Source organism: Lissotriton helveticus, chromosome 1_1 (assembly GCF_964261635.1).
Source record: "Lissotriton helveticus chromosome 1_1, aLisHel1.1, whole genome shotgun sequence".
NCBI classification, from domain to species: domain Eukaryota; kingdom Metazoa; phylum Chordata; class Amphibia; order Caudata; family Salamandridae; genus Lissotriton; species Lissotriton helveticus.
Window position 1 is genome coordinate 1241774780 of NC_136057.1, and position 15614 is coordinate 1241790393.

Consider the following 15614-nt stretch of genomic DNA (forward strand, 5'->3'; position numbering starts at 1 on the left):
ACCATCTAGAATGCAACAGTGTAACTGTCCTTAAAATCAAGTCCAGAGTGGGTATAAAATATTCGAGAATGGCTGCACCAATCAATCTAAATAAATCAGGGCATTAATAAGCACAGAGTATGCACCCCATATTCTAGTCATATATATTCAGAGCATTTAATAGTTTGACATTTTCTGGTATTCCACAATTTAGGACACTATATCCACATATGTCTCCTTTGGCGCTTGACTCCATCAAAACCAGAGGATATTTGGATCAACTTCGTCAAGGACCAAAAGCCCTGCATGCCTTTTTGATAGACTTCGCCAGAGAAGAAATATAGTAGTTCCACTTACGATGGGGGCAGCAACCTAAAGTCACAGTCTGGGGTGTCACAGTGGGGGAGGTCAGCATGACCAGCTGTCTCAGCACAATATATCTAAAATAAGTTTAGCATTATCACTTACTATTACTGAGGACAAGGCGCTGAATTGCGCTCGCATCTAGTCCTAGCCTGTGACAAATCGGAACGGGTTGAATTTATGCCTGTGAATGACGGCTGAACTTCTAAAGGGATAAGGTGAAATCTCTGCACAGGCCGTAGTACCATGTGTAAAAATTATAAAAATAATGTAGTAATACTTTCAAAAAATTTGCTAGATTATGCCGCAAAATTGGTAATTTCTTGCCGCAAAATTGTGTCAACTCTGCCACATAATTCCCGTGGCCCTGGATATCACTACAGCCTCCCATGGCACCAAAGGGTTTGATAGGAAAGCCCTGCTTTTTCCGTCATATTGCAGAAAGTTGGCCGACTACGTGGCTGCCAGCTCCTTGTTGAGAGCGTGATGAGGCAGGCAACTTACAGATGGGACCAGTTCCTCATCAAGCATAAGATCTAAGCATAAGTCATCTTTAAGAATGGCTGGTTGCGATGGAGTACGACGGATGCTGCAGAGGAATCCTGCTTTACGCTTCAGAAGCAATTGATCTTAACGAGCAGCCAAGACATTGAAATAGACTTTGATCTCTCTCAAAAAATGCATTTGTGACTGATCAGAAAAACAACTAAGCTGGTCTTTGCTGGGTCAGAAAAGTTGACAATCAGCCACTTAGCACATATTTGGGGCTGGAGTCTTACAATAATCAAATTGTTTTGTTATGGGTTAACAAATGAATTTGTAAAGAATGTACACATACTGTACATGGGCCTGCTCTACGAGTTACCTTTGGCTTCTCTGCTTTTGACAAGCTGTGGCAGGACTGAGCATAACAGATTACCACTACTCCAGGTTGGCCCACCAAATTCTCCTCACCCAATCAGCTGGAAGTCAGCATTCAGCTCTTTGTTGAGTCTTCCTAACCAGCCACCTGTGAGGATCCCTCTATCAGCACAATATGTCAATCACACAATGCTTCGTGTGATATCTCTATGACCACCCATGTCAATTAAATAGCTATGTACATCTTCCCAAACTCAAAACACAGTTACTTCATCATAAGTGAGCACAGGTGTGCTGTCCAATTTTCCACTAAAGAATTGTAATCACCATTGGCACCTCTGCAGGTTGTGGGGAAAACAAAATGTATGCGAGCTACCTCTTGCGCGTTATGAGCCACTGGCCAAGAGCAACTTTTATACTGTCCATTACCTGGAATTTGCACTTTGTCTTTGGGAACTGCAATTTATATTTTGACATGTGAATATTAAATTACCCAAATTATGCAGGAAAATATAGCATCATGGTGCTCGGTCAATTTTGATGACAAAATGCACACTGTGGCAAAAGTATAATGGCCTGTGATTGGTCAGATTCCATTATCTACCATCAGTGGAGATGTAAATCATTGTGTTCCACATTTGAACCCAGGCCTGGGTGTGGGCTTAGGGGACAGCCGTGGGCTGATACTGCCCGAGGAGGGTAACCACATAAAAAGCAAACTTCCTGTGGTTTTTCCGGAATGAGAAAAACATTGAACCAAGTGCCTAGGAGAAGCAGCACACCATAGAGAAGGATAAGAGCTTCCTACACAAAACCGCTAACACTGGTAAGTGTGTGAGTTGAAGGGACACTCACACCTTACAATTAGAACCCGAGCAAGAGTTTCTCCATCTGTTTGTTCCTCATACATGCTCTTCAGGCACTTCCCTTAAGCGCTCTATTACTCTTAGAGCTCCCTCCAGTCCCGCTTACCCCCTCACTAGGCTTTTTACTCCACTGGAGCCAAGTTGTTTGAAGTCATTGCTGTCCAGTGGGCTATACGCTCCCCATAGTCCCATCATGTCTTCAACCATGTCCACTTAACAGGAGAGAGAGAAGAGGAAGGATTATGTTATTTACCCTGTAAGCATCTGTTCTTGGCATGTAGAGATGTAAATAGATTCACATGCTTTGCATACTTCTGCCAACTAGTGCTGGGTTTGGATGTTTGAAAGTTGTTTTTCTCTGATGAAGTCTTTTCCAGTCAGAAGGTAAGGAGACTCCTCCTTTCGTTGATAGTGCGCGTGGGCATACACTATTGTTCGATTGTTTTACCGCAATAGGGTGAGAATGGAGACCAGTGCAGAGATGTCCATGCGTGCAGAATGTGAATAATACCTGCAATGAGCATAAGTGCAAGCGGAGTAGGGAGGGCGCATGTGAATCTTCAGCACTATATGCCAAGAACAGATGCTTACAGGGTAAGTAAAAATCCATTCGAGGCATGTGTGCTGTAGATGCACATACTTATGTAAGACTGTATAGCAGTACTCTCCAAAAGCAGTGGCTAACCAGTGGGGGTTGTAGTTGTCTGAAAAAGTGTTTTTAGGACTGCCTGACAAAAAGTGGTTTCAATTTGCGAAAATCTTTAGTTCCATCAATAAAGTACAATAATGCTCTTTTGATATCTAATGTATGTAAAGCTCTTTCTGCTACAGAATCAGGTTGAGGGAAGAAAACTCATTTGATTGGTTAAAATGAATAGTAGAGACTACTTTTGAAGGAACTTTGGGTTAGTGCGAAGAACCACTCTGTCTTTATGAAGTTGGAAGAATGGTTCTTCCTAGGTTAGTTCCTGAAGCGCACTCTCACATCTTAGTGAAGTGATAGCAATCAAGAAAGTAATCTTTCAAGAAAGGAATTGCAATGTGAAATTGTGCAATGGTTCAAAAGTTGGACCTATAATGCTTGTTAAAACAATATTAAAGGTTTCATGCAGGTGCAGGGGAAATTCTGTGGTATCACTTTTACGGCCTTCTGTAAAGCCTTTAATAACTGGTACACTAAATAAGGATAAGTGTTGTCTGTTTTGAAGACATGCATCCACCGCTGCAAGGTGTAGGCATATGGATATGGATGTGGATGCAAGCCCTGCACATTGCAGATGCAATAGATAAATGATTTCTTGTATTGAAGCATCTAGTGAGGCAATGGTCTGTTTATTACAATATATACCATACCTTTTCCACTTTGCTGCATAGAATGCTCTAGAAGTAGGTTTCCTTGCTTCATTAAGAATGGTCATGCGATCTGATGGTAGTTTTAGGTATCCAAACTCTGACTTCAGGAGACAAATCACTAGGTTTAGCTCCTTTGGGTTTGGAAATCCGATTTCTCCATGGTTAGGGGTGAGAAAGTGAGTTGAGGTGAAGCTTCTGGTGTTAAACTACTGAGAGTTCTAGTAGTGTGGTGAACCACGGTTAACAAGACCATAAGGGGCCCACTAGAATAAGGGTGAGATGTTTGCCCGAGCTTCCGAACCAGAAATCATCCATAGGGCATTGCCTTTGGATAAAGGGTGTGGGAGCCTGGAGGTGAAGTTTGGGCATTTTGAGTTCTTTGCTGTTGCAGAGAGATCTATTTATGGAAACCCGCATTTGTGGAAGAATGGGAGAAGGACTTGGGGTGGAATTCCCACTCGTGGACTTGTTGCTGCATCCTGCTTAGGGGGTTGGCACATTCGTTGTCTGTCCCTGGAAGGTGTTCCGCTAGCAACTGGATTTTGTGATTTAATGCCCAACAGCAAATGGTCTGAGAGAGGCCTGATAAATTTAGAGACCCCCCCGTTTTTAGGTCGTGGGACCGTCGCACTGCGAAGCAGTGGGTGGAGTTCTGAAGATTTAATGTTTTGGAGTATGGGGGCTTGAACCCGCCTCTCTCCTCCATTGGCTGGCTTCCTAAACGGAGGCCAGCGATTGGAGGAGAAGGGAGTCACTCCAATAAAGCCCCGTCTCTTTCGGATTCTGGCGTGTTTTTTTGAGTTCTTCCGACTGTGATGTAATCCGTCACTCAGAACGCCAAAAACACGCCCCCGAATCGCGAAAATGGTGGTGCTTTCTACGATGCATTTCTTCTTGGCCTCGGAGAAAGATGGTTGGCCCGGATGGTGCTGCTGCCTCCGTAAGTGCTGCGGTGTGGGGCGCTTGTTCCTTTTTTTATAGCCAATGGAGACGAAGCAGAATTGTTCGAAAGAGAACTGTGGAGGCTCTGACACCTACGCCATTATACATGTATGGATTGAATAAGTAGAGCCGGGGGGTGAAACCTCACAAAGTGTTTTTTTTCGAAGTAAGAAGCTTTCACTGGGTGTTTTGCTGTTCTGCGCGTTAGTTTGTGTGATTTAGACAAAAACATGTTCTTGCGCCTAAGCAGCGTTCTGCGGTGGTTCTGTTTGCGCCTAGCGCAGACCCAGCAAGTACAGGTGCTAGAGTGAGGCGAGAAGAAGACGGACACACAGAGTAGGCCTTACCCGAGCTCAGCGGCACCTGCGGGGGCGCCTTCTCTGCCCATGGTCGGCTGCTCCGGAGGCGCCTCTTCTAGGTGCTACGTGGTGGCAGGTGAAGCGTCAGGCCTCCAGAGGTGGGGAAGGAAGGTGAGGTTTCAGCGGATGGCAGGGAAAGACCCGCAAGCCCGCTCGGACAGTGAGTGTGCCGGGAGGGAGCCCCCTCTTCTCCAGGGGCCTTCGGAGTCTCAGCCAGGTGCACCGCTGCTGGCATGCATGTGATTCAGAGGAGCCCCTGCTCCGGTCTCACCCCTCTGCAGCCTCTTACTAGAGTGATGGCGTCTTGGGGCAAAGCAGGGGGACTCTAGCTCCCTGAAGCAGGCGGCTGGGTTCTCTGGGACCAGTTGTGTCGCCTCTGGCCCCTACAGATGTTGTGTCACTCTGCACGCTTCCCTTCTGGAGGCGCGTTTTCAAGCGTCTGTCTCTATAGCGCCTTGAGGCTGACGGAATGCACGGTGGCCCTGCCTCCGCCCTCACCGAGCCTAGTGCGCACTGGTTTCATGATGGAAAGATGCCTCACGCCCCCTGCGCCCGCCTGTCACGCCCCTCCTCTCCCCTCACGGCCATGGGTCCCTCCTCCCTGGAAGAGAGGATGCTCGTGTGTAAAGCTGGCCAGGGCTGATAAGCGCGGACTGACGCCTTGCCTGGGCCGATAAGGACGCGCCCGCCGTCCGAGCCAGGAGGGCAGAGACCTGGAAAAGGCAAGAGGAAGCGGTGTCGCAAATGCAGTCACAAGAGGGGCGTGCGCGGAGCAGCACTATGCAGCAGCGCGCGCGGCCTGCCAGGGGACGAATGAGGGGACTCACTGCACGGGGATAGGAGCAGGGATGGCATACACAACTCTGCTACTCGCTTCCCTACAACAGATAGCGCCAAAAAGTACCACTCCTAGCTCCCCTTACTGACTGCAACCAGTGCACCATCAGCATCACTGCAAGCTTCCCTGACACACTGCAGGAACACCATTAGCATCACTGCAAGCTTCAAGCTTTCCTCACACTGCAGGAACACCATCAGCATCACTGAAGCTTCCCTCACACACTACTGTAACAGCACAAACAGCAGCATCGCAAGCTTCACACACACACACTGCAGGTGAAGTAAAAGCAGCATAACCACAAGCTTCTCTCACTCACACACTACTGTAGCAGCACAAGCAGCATCTCCTCAAGCTTCACTCGCACACTTTTGGAACAGACAAGCAGCATCTTTGCAAACTTAACCGACACTAATCGAACAGCTCAAGCAGCATCACCACAAGCTTCTCTCACACACTACTGGAACAGCACAAGCTTCCCTCACACACTACTGGAACAGCACAAGCAGCATCACTGCAAGCTTCACTCACACACGACTGGAACAGCACAAGCAGCATCACCGCAAGCTTCACTCACACACTACTGGAACAGCACAAGCATCATCACCGCAAGCTTCACTCACACACTACTGGAACAGATAAGCAGCATCATTGCAAACTTAACCTACACTAATCGAACAGCTCAAGCAGCATCACCACAAGCTTCTCTCACACACTACTGGAACAGTAAAAGCTTCACTTACACACTACTTGAACAGCACAAGCATCATCACCGCAAGCTTCACTCACACACTAATCAAACAGCTCAAGCAGCATCACCGCAAGCTTCACTCACACTGCGGGAATGGCACAAGCAGCAGCATTGCAAGCTTCACTCACACACTACTGGAATGGCACAAGCAGCAGCATTGCAAGCTTCACTCACACACTACTGGAATGGCACAAGCAGCAGCATCACAAGCTGCACGCACACACTGCAGGTGAAGTAAAATGCAGCATTTCCACAAGCTTCTCTCACTCACACACTACTGGAACAGCACAAGCAGCAGCATCACAAGCTGCACGCACACGCTGCAGGCGAAGTAAAATGCAGCATTTCCACAAGCTTCTCTGACTCACACACTACTGAAACAGCACAAGCAACATCATCACAAGCTTCACACACACACTACTGTAGCAGCACAAGCAGCATCATTGCAATCATCACTCACACACTGCTGGAACAGCACAAGCAGCATCATTGCAATCTTCACACACACTGCTGGAACAGCACAAGCAGCATCACTGCAAGCTTCACTCACACACTGCTGGAATAGCACAAGCAGTATCATTGCAATCTTCACTCACACACTGCTGGAACAGCACAAGCAGCATCATTGCTCGTTGTGATCTGTTTTTCTGCCCTCTGTTCCCTTGTTGTGATCTGTTTTTCTGGCCTATGTTCCCTGTGTGTGGCTCTGTGTGTGTGTGTGTGGGGGCTCTGTGTGTGTGTGGGGGGCTCTGTGTGTGGGGGGGGGCTCTGTGCGTTTGTGTGGGGCTCTGTGTGTGGGGGAGCTCTGTGTGGGTAGCTTTTTTTGTAGGTGGCTCTGTGTGGGTGTCTGCCTGTGTGAGGGTGGCTGTGTGTGGGGGGGGGGGCTGTGTGTGTGCATGTAAATGTGTGTGGCTCTAGGACTCTACTACTCACTCACAGTATATACTACTCACTCTTCCACTTTGTACTACTCGCTCTCTAATACTCTCTTAACTAATAACTCTCTCCTACTCACTATCAACTACTCATTCTACTACTCTCCTACTTACTCTGTGTGTGGGTGCTAATGCAATAGGTCTCGCATATGCAAACGATTAAGCTATTGGCAACGTAAAGGACAATGCCATTTATTTATGATGTAAAAAAAAACAAAAGTCATCAACAATGCCAATAGCTCTACCTTTAATAATGCCGAGACCATTGCATTGTAAATGCTTGTTGTACATAGCTGTCATATTGTCCGTCCAGACTAGGACAACTTTCCCCATCAGATGACATCGAAATGCTTTTAGCACTAGGTGAACAGCTAGAAGCTCTAGGAGTTGATGTGGAGATTTCGTTTTTTGGTTTCCCAGACACCCAGAACTGTTAGATGTTGTAGATGGGCACCCCACCCTGAAAGGGATGCTGTGAGCACTATCTGTGGAACAGGATCGATATAGGGCCGCCCTTTTGATAGATTGTGTGTGTGTTCCCCCCACTTCAGAGAGCGATGGTTGCAGCGGTCTATCAACACTAGATCTAACGGAGCATTTGATTGATTCCATTGACGTGCTAAGCATTCCTGTAGGACAAATGTTTTATCTTGCATGAGGCACAATGGAAATGCATGATGCCATCATCCCTAGGAGTTGCATGAAAGTTCTGACTGTTGGATACTGGTTGTTCTGGAATTGTAGCAGCAGTGTTTGCAAATTGTGAATTCTGGCTGCAATGGGATAGGCCAAACATGTTTGTGTGTTTAGCATAGCTCCTAGATAGGGCTGCAGTAGTGAGGGTTGAATATGGGATTTGTGTGCATTGACTGAATCACAACTGATGAAGATTTATGGTAACCTGAGTGGTTTGTAAACACTTGTAGAGTGCGCTGGCTTTGAGGAGTCAATTGTCTAGATCCGGGATGACATGAATTTGTTGTCTTCTTAGATGAGCTGCTACTACCGCTAGACATTTGGTGATTACTCTGGCTGCAGAAGGGACTCCAAATGGGAGTACTTTGAATTGATAGTGCTTTCCTGCTATCACAAATCTAAGATATTTGCGATGTACTGGGTGAATAGGGATATGAAAGTATGAGTCCCTTAAGTGCAGTGTTGACTGTCTTGCTGCAAGAGCGGAAGCACCTGCTGAAGTGTGACCAAATGGCAGGCAGTAAAGTGAGTAAAACAATGACCACTCATGTTGAATTGGAACTGGTTCTATAACTTTTGTTAGAAGAGCTTGTACTTTTTGCTTGAGCATTTGTTTGTGCTCTATAGAGAGTCTGTGAATAAGAGGTGGAATATTGGGAGGATTGCTTGTGAGCACCAGGCAATAACCAATTAAATTTTTAATGAAAGATTTGGAACTCAAATGAGGTCCACAAGAAATACACCTGCAAACTAGTACATACAAAATTATAAAACATCATGGGACACATTGATGGCAACAACTACATGTACATATTTTACGACGTATAGCAGCTTTGACAAATAAAGATTGTGATTAGCAGCAATAGGAATGAATAACACAGCATATCCCTAATTGTGCAAAGAGCATTTAAGTAGCAATCAGATCATGTGTAAAATACGATTAAAAATGCGGGCTGAAGCTACATCTTAAAACACCATTTTGTAAAAACATCGGCCGAAGCCAGTGGCGACGACTCAAAACCAATGCTGGACAGACAAAAAAGACATGAGCCAGGTTCTGAATGCTTAACTCACAAAAATTACATATTTTTCAATGTTTCATATTCTAAGACCAGTTCACTGTTAAATTGTTTAAAGGTTCATGCAACATAGGGTGAGCCAACGTCAAATTCCGTGTTCTAAATTCCAAGATAAATATTTCTGGGAGATTCTAGGGGAGCTCGTCTTCGTTATCATTAATCTCTCTTTTGTATTACAGAATTTGATATCTCTATCGTAGCTGAGCTTACCACTTGTTTTTAAAATAGATTTAAATTCTAATGGCGTGAGGGTAATAATTGATTCTTCTTGTACACAAAAGAAATTTAATGCCAGAGAGAAGCCACGATATAAGGACCATTTCTCCCCAATACTGCCAGAGATTTGTTGACGCATAAAACCTCTTAATGAGTAAGGCTCGCTATTTTTTAGCTGGTATCCCCAATGTAAAACCCTAGATATACCTTGGCTATAGGAGCTTATCAGGCCAAACTCTAGTCTAATAGCAGCTGATGGAACTAACGTGTTAAAATTGTACAATTTCCGCAAAATCTGGCCTTCAATCCCATATAAAAAAAAATCCAGTCCTTTACAGGGACATATTCAATGGCATAAAGCAGAGCTGGAGAGATTTTTGCTTTGAAAACAGTCAGCATATGTAAAAAAATGCCTTCTGCCCATTGCACTATAAACAAGCATTGGCATAGTTATGCTGCACAATATCCTTGGCGCAACAACAACTGTTGCATGGCTAAACACTTATAAGGTCCCAAAAGAGAGACCTATTGGCTATGCCGATGCGTGCTGTGTTCGTGTTGCAGATGAATGGCTCCATGCATGCTGGTTCGGAAGAGTGGAGGATCTTCCGCTTTAACACACGCCAGCACAACACCATCCCCCTGTTCGTCTCATTGAGACTGGGAATAACAGGGACAAAATTATACCTGCGAGTGGCAAGCAAGGCATGGCTATGTTTTTGTATCTTGAATCTTTCATACTATTTCAACTATATGCTTGCATAATTAACATGCAAAATATTAGGAGAGCTCGTCTCCTGGTTAGCTCTTATTCACATGCTGGTCAAACTAGTAAGGGTGCTGTGTGCGGCCCTACTCTCAGAATGGCTGCTGCAATGGCTCTTTCCACTATTGCCCCCAGTTGGGCGGGGATTCTGGAATCGCTACACTGGCGCCATGCAGGGTACTACTATAGCCTTTATCTCGCTGGGTATTTATTTACAGGAAAGGGATGAGACTAGAGAGTCAGACATAAAGGAAGGACTCAAAATAGTTTGACGTTACTTTAAGACACATAACTGCAGATTGTATCTTTAAATCGCGCAAAGCCTATGAGTAAACCTGGTTCCTGTCCCAGATATTAAAATAGTGCGCTGCTGCGAGGGGGCTGTGACGGACGTTCTATTAATGCTTATACGGCAGTCTGTTGCACTTTCCTGGTTTCCAACACAGGGCATATGTCCTGACATGTGGCCATGTTTGAACCAGGCAAATAGTTCTCAAGTCATGATCTTCTTTACAATGGGTCAATCTTAATTTCACATGGAGCGCTGTGCTGATAAAGGGCGTGCACGGTTGAAGTCTGGCTGGGGCTAAAAGGTAGCTGCTTGATTACACTGAATTGGGAATCGCACAATTGAAAGCGGGGCTGGAGCTAAAAAGTGCTTTATTACACTGAATCGGGTGCCTTGCTAAGTTGGAAGTGCTGCAAAAAGCATAAGCGTGTGCAAATTAAAATAACAATTTGCTAAACATGCGTGTGACTGCGGTGCATAGCAAACTATCCACCCCCCCAGACCACATCTGTTTCACCTTGTCAGCCGCATTTACAGAGCGCCGCTGCGCCATCGATCAGACATACGCGCAACGAAGAGTCCTCTACAGTTTTAAATGTCGTAAAGATCCCGCAAACAGCAGTGCAGCAGTGCTCGATTACACTGAAGCGCAGCGGCCGTGAGTCAGGAAGCGAAAGTGATCGCGGGGGAAGCACGCGATTGGTGCGCGCAGCAGAAATCACAGCAAAAGGTGCCTCTGCTCAAGCGCGCACCAGCACACATGCACTGCAAGCTATATCTGGCGGTAGCATTTTTTGAAGCCCTTCTTACTTAAGGTCTGGCCTGACCAGCGCAACCGCGGGGTCAGGCGAGACCTAAAAATGTGCAGACCATTAGCGTGGGATACAGCTTAACAAGAACTGTGTTCAATGTGCAGTTTATTCTTTATATTACTCGCTATTAGTTTCCCTAGGTAAAGGTATGAATCTACCACCTCCAACTTTTCGGGACCAATTTACCACTTAAACTTACTTAATTTACTACTTCTGTTGCCTTTCATGATTAATGATAATCCTTGGTTTCCCCCCATTAATACCTGGCATCAAGTTTGAGAATGTAATGCAATAATTAAGGATAGCAGTGGAGCTGGCAGTCCCATATTATGTAGTTTTCTCCATAGTAATGGTCGGTCTACCTTATCGAAGGCCGCTGAAAAATCTATGAAGGCCGTATAAACGTTTGATTTACGAGAGATCGTATATTTCTCCTCAATTAATTTCAACATGGAGATGTTATCTAGGGTGGATTGATTTTTCCTAAAACCCGCTTGGTCTATAGGGAGTACCTTCTCCATCACCCATTCCGAAATGTGATCGAGAAAACTACGTGCAAATATTTTCCCTACTGCAGCTAATAAGGCTATTTGCCAATCGTTACCCGGATGGGATATAGAGCCCTTTTTGTGCAAAGGGGTTAGAATACTACCGGACCAAGATGGTGGTGTCATCCTCTGATAGTAACAAAAATTAAACAATGGGGCTAGGTACGTGGCCCAGAAAAGTGGCTCCTTTTTGATTACCGTCATTGGGATTTCATCCGGACCCATAGCTCCTAACAATCAAATTTCTTTAATAGATCCAACCACATCATTCACTGAATGTACATAGTTGAAAATAGGAGTTTCAAAGGAGTCCGATGTAGCGGGGACAAAGCTGGTAGCTTTAGAATTCGCAGAGTATAGTTCTGCTAGGTGGAGTTTCCAATCCTCTTCTTTAATAGGAATGGGAAGAGATTTAATTCTTGTGCAGTCAGCGTTTTTATTCTAATATTTTTTGGGGTTATTTTTTTTAGGCCTCCTCTTAACTGCACCCAAACGCCATCTTCCTTTATTGTTTTTAAAGGGTGTTTTTTTCCCTGCCTTTTCTTTTTTAGTAAGTTTATTAGATTACTTCGTTTAAAAGAAAAATTCAGGAACTGGGCTCTCACTAATTTATTAATTTCCATATTTAAGGTGAGCATTGGATCAAAATACGATCTCAGTTTAGCCGGAACTTGCATAACTTTACAAGATGTGGCCAAAGAACCCATATTGTGGGGAAAGGCTTCTAGTATATCAAACTGAGGAGGGTCACTCTCGGGCATTCCTAAATGCTGCTGTTCTTTTATCAAAGCTGTTAAGTTTGCTTTTAAATTAGCGGTCGCTAGAGTATTCCAATCAATTCTAACATTTGTTGCATTGAACCCTACTGTGCCGTCTTTAAAATTCCAGGGACCTACCCTAGCACTCGTAAGATCGTATGTGGAGCAGAACAATATGATCACTAAAATAATTTCCCAAAACATCCATACTTATGAGCTTACAGAACAAATCTGCAGAGACAGTTAGATAATCTATAATAGATTTCCTAGTAGGCGCCTTATGAGTAGAATTTGCCGGAATATCATTTTCTAACCTCCCATTAGCAATTACAAGGTCTAAGCTTCTCAGACCTTCGAGTAGTGTAGCAACACTTATCTGTCCTGCTTTTATTCAGAAATTGGGCAGTGGGGATATTTAGGGCTTCGTTTTTCACAGTGTTATAAAATACCCTTATACTGTGAGAAGAGACTTTAGAATTCAAGTCTCCAACTAACATTAGAATCTTCCCTTTCCAAGGTAGGAGATAAAAACAAATATATCTTTTATTAGGTGACCATTAGATGAAGCAGGAGGTAGATCTGCATTTACGATCAGCAGGGAATTTAAATGATCCTGGGCATCCTTGAGATCTATCTTAAATCGCTTGAATTAAGTTGGAGACGTGAAAAAAATATTTATATGACCAACTAAAACTTGTACTTAGCATAATGGCAAAACCTCCTTTAGCATGTCCTCTATTCACAGGGAACGCAGACCGGCCCAGCACTATATAATGTTCAGTGGACCAATCCTCTGTGATGGAAGTCTCTTGTAGACATATTATATCTGCACTATTTTTTCAAAAATAAGAGTTTATCTTTATTAGTGCTTAGGCCGGCTGTGTTCCAAGATATCACAGTAATATACTTGCTAGGAAGAATTCCCGCATTTTAGGCCAGAGTATATATTTTTCTTAAGAGCGCTTGCTACCCAACTCCACTTCTTATATACGGAAAATTCATACTGGGGCTTTTTCTCTGTGAGTAGCGAGACCCTCCTTCCTTCTTTACCAAGGGAAACCTGCAGAATACTCTCTCTCTCCAAGTGGGGTGTACCCCTTACGGCAATTTCTAAATAGGTGTTAGCCTTAGTGGTCAGAAAATCAGCAGTCTAACTACTCTATAGGTATAAGAACGTCAATGCCACAACAACGTAGTTTATCACTGAGTAACATTATCAAATGGGAGATAGCTTTAGATACAATCGATACTCTTGCTCCCTTAGGATTATTATATTTTTGGACCTGAACCAAAGCAAGGTCATTGCTTCGAATCATTTGAAGGCCAGGGATTTCACCAAAGCAACTTAACAGAAAGGGCCTATTTATATATGATTCATGGTCAAAAATAAATGAAAAATCCAGAGTGGATGGGGTAAAAAATTAATGATTGATTTGAGAGGTTACCTCAGGAATATTTTCTTTAGAATTATATATGACATTATTGCCTAAGGAGGAAGAAAATTTTGAGGCATTAGGGTTCAAGTTACTCTGACTCTGACGCAAACACAACCTCAGCATAATCTCCTACGCCGACGACACCCAGCTGATCCTCTCCCTGACCAACGACCCCGCCGCCGCCAGAGCCAACCTGCACGACGGGATGAAAGAGGTAGCCGAGTGGATGACGATCAGCCGCCTGAAACTGAACTCGGACAAGACGGAGATCCTCATCCTGGGCTCCTCACCCTCCGCCTGGGACGACTCCTGGTGGCCTCCCGCCCTGGGCACCGCACCCAAACCGACAGACCACGCACGCAACCTGGGCTTCATCCTGGACTCCTCCCTCTCCATGACCAGGCAAGTTAACAAAGTCTCCTCGACATGCTTCAACATCCTACGCATGCTACGGAAGATCTTCTGGTGGATCCCCACCGAGACCAGGAAGACCGTCACCCAGGCCCTCGTCACCAGCCGTCTGGACTACGGCAACGCCCTCTACGCCGGTACCACCGCCAAGCTCCAGAAGAGACTCCAGCGGATCCAGAACGCCTCAGCCAGACTCATCCTCGACATCCCACGAACCAGCCACATCTCCGGACCTCTGAGAGACCTTCACTGGCTCCCCGTCAACAAAAGAATCACCTTCCGCCTCCTCACCCACGCACACAAAGCTCTACACGACCGAGGCCCGAGTTACCTCAACAGCCGAGTCAACTTCTACGCTCCCAAACGCCACCTCCGCTCAGCCAACCACGCCCTCGCCGCCGTCCCCCGCATCCGAAGAGCGACTACAGGAGGAAGGTCCTTCTCCTACCTGGCCGCCAAGACCTGGAACTCCCTCCCCCCCGACCTGCGCCTGACCCAAGACCACCTCTCCTTCAGGAAGAAGCTGAAGACCTGGCTGTTCGAGCAGTAGCGGCGCACCCCCCCCCCCCCCCCCCCCCCCCCCCCAGCGCCTTGAGACCCTACGGGTATGTAGCGCGCTCTACAAGTGTCATTGATTGACCAGTAGAAAGAACACTTATTTCCAATAAAAATGGCTCTTGGGAGGCTCCAGTTGCAGCACTTGGGATCAAAAGAGGATAACAAGAGCCCGATGGATTGGATTCTGCTAGACGATCTTCCTTCTTCAAAACAAATAATTCAGGGACTGATGGTATATTGTGAACATGAGGATCAAAGCATAGCTGTTTTGCCCTCTTTTTGTAATCCGTTGACGTTTTTCACTTTTTACCTTCTTCTACAGTCGCTGTTACTTTTCTTCTTGACATCTTTTCTTTCAGTAGATGAGCAACCAGCTTTTGATCCCTCCACTAAGGAATGCTCAGGAATTTTTACACCAGTTTTTAGGAAAATGGGGAAAACTTTTCAAATTGTACATACATGTTCCTTCTTTGATTGTGGGCGAAACGTAGATCCAGCCCCTGGAGCTAGAGTCCCAGAATTAAAAAGTTGTTGGGTGTGTAATTTATCAAGCATATCTTCATTTTCTTTCAGTTTGGGTTCGTTTTTCCTACTAGTGAAAGGTTTACCGGCCTGAACACAAAAGTTCCGCCCCATAGCGTGGAGAAGGGAGCCTATTTAAGTAGGATGGAGCTGGTTGATGTTATCCTCCAAAGATAAAGGGGGAGTGGATCCCTTCTCTGGGTTAGTCTTACAGGAAGGAGGAAGGCCGGTTTTACCAGACGAATATCTTTTCTCAGAGGCTATAAACTTAGTCAG

The 15614-nt window shown here is 45.3% G+C and overlaps 1 protein-coding gene across 2 annotated transcripts in view; it reads right to left on the reverse strand.

The window, feature by feature from the left end:
• Positions 1 to 15614, reverse strand: part of GTSE1 (G2 and S-phase expressed 1) — a 354076-nt gene that overhangs the window by 103590 nt on the left and 234872 nt on the right. The gene's annotated exons all lie outside the window — the stretch shown is intronic.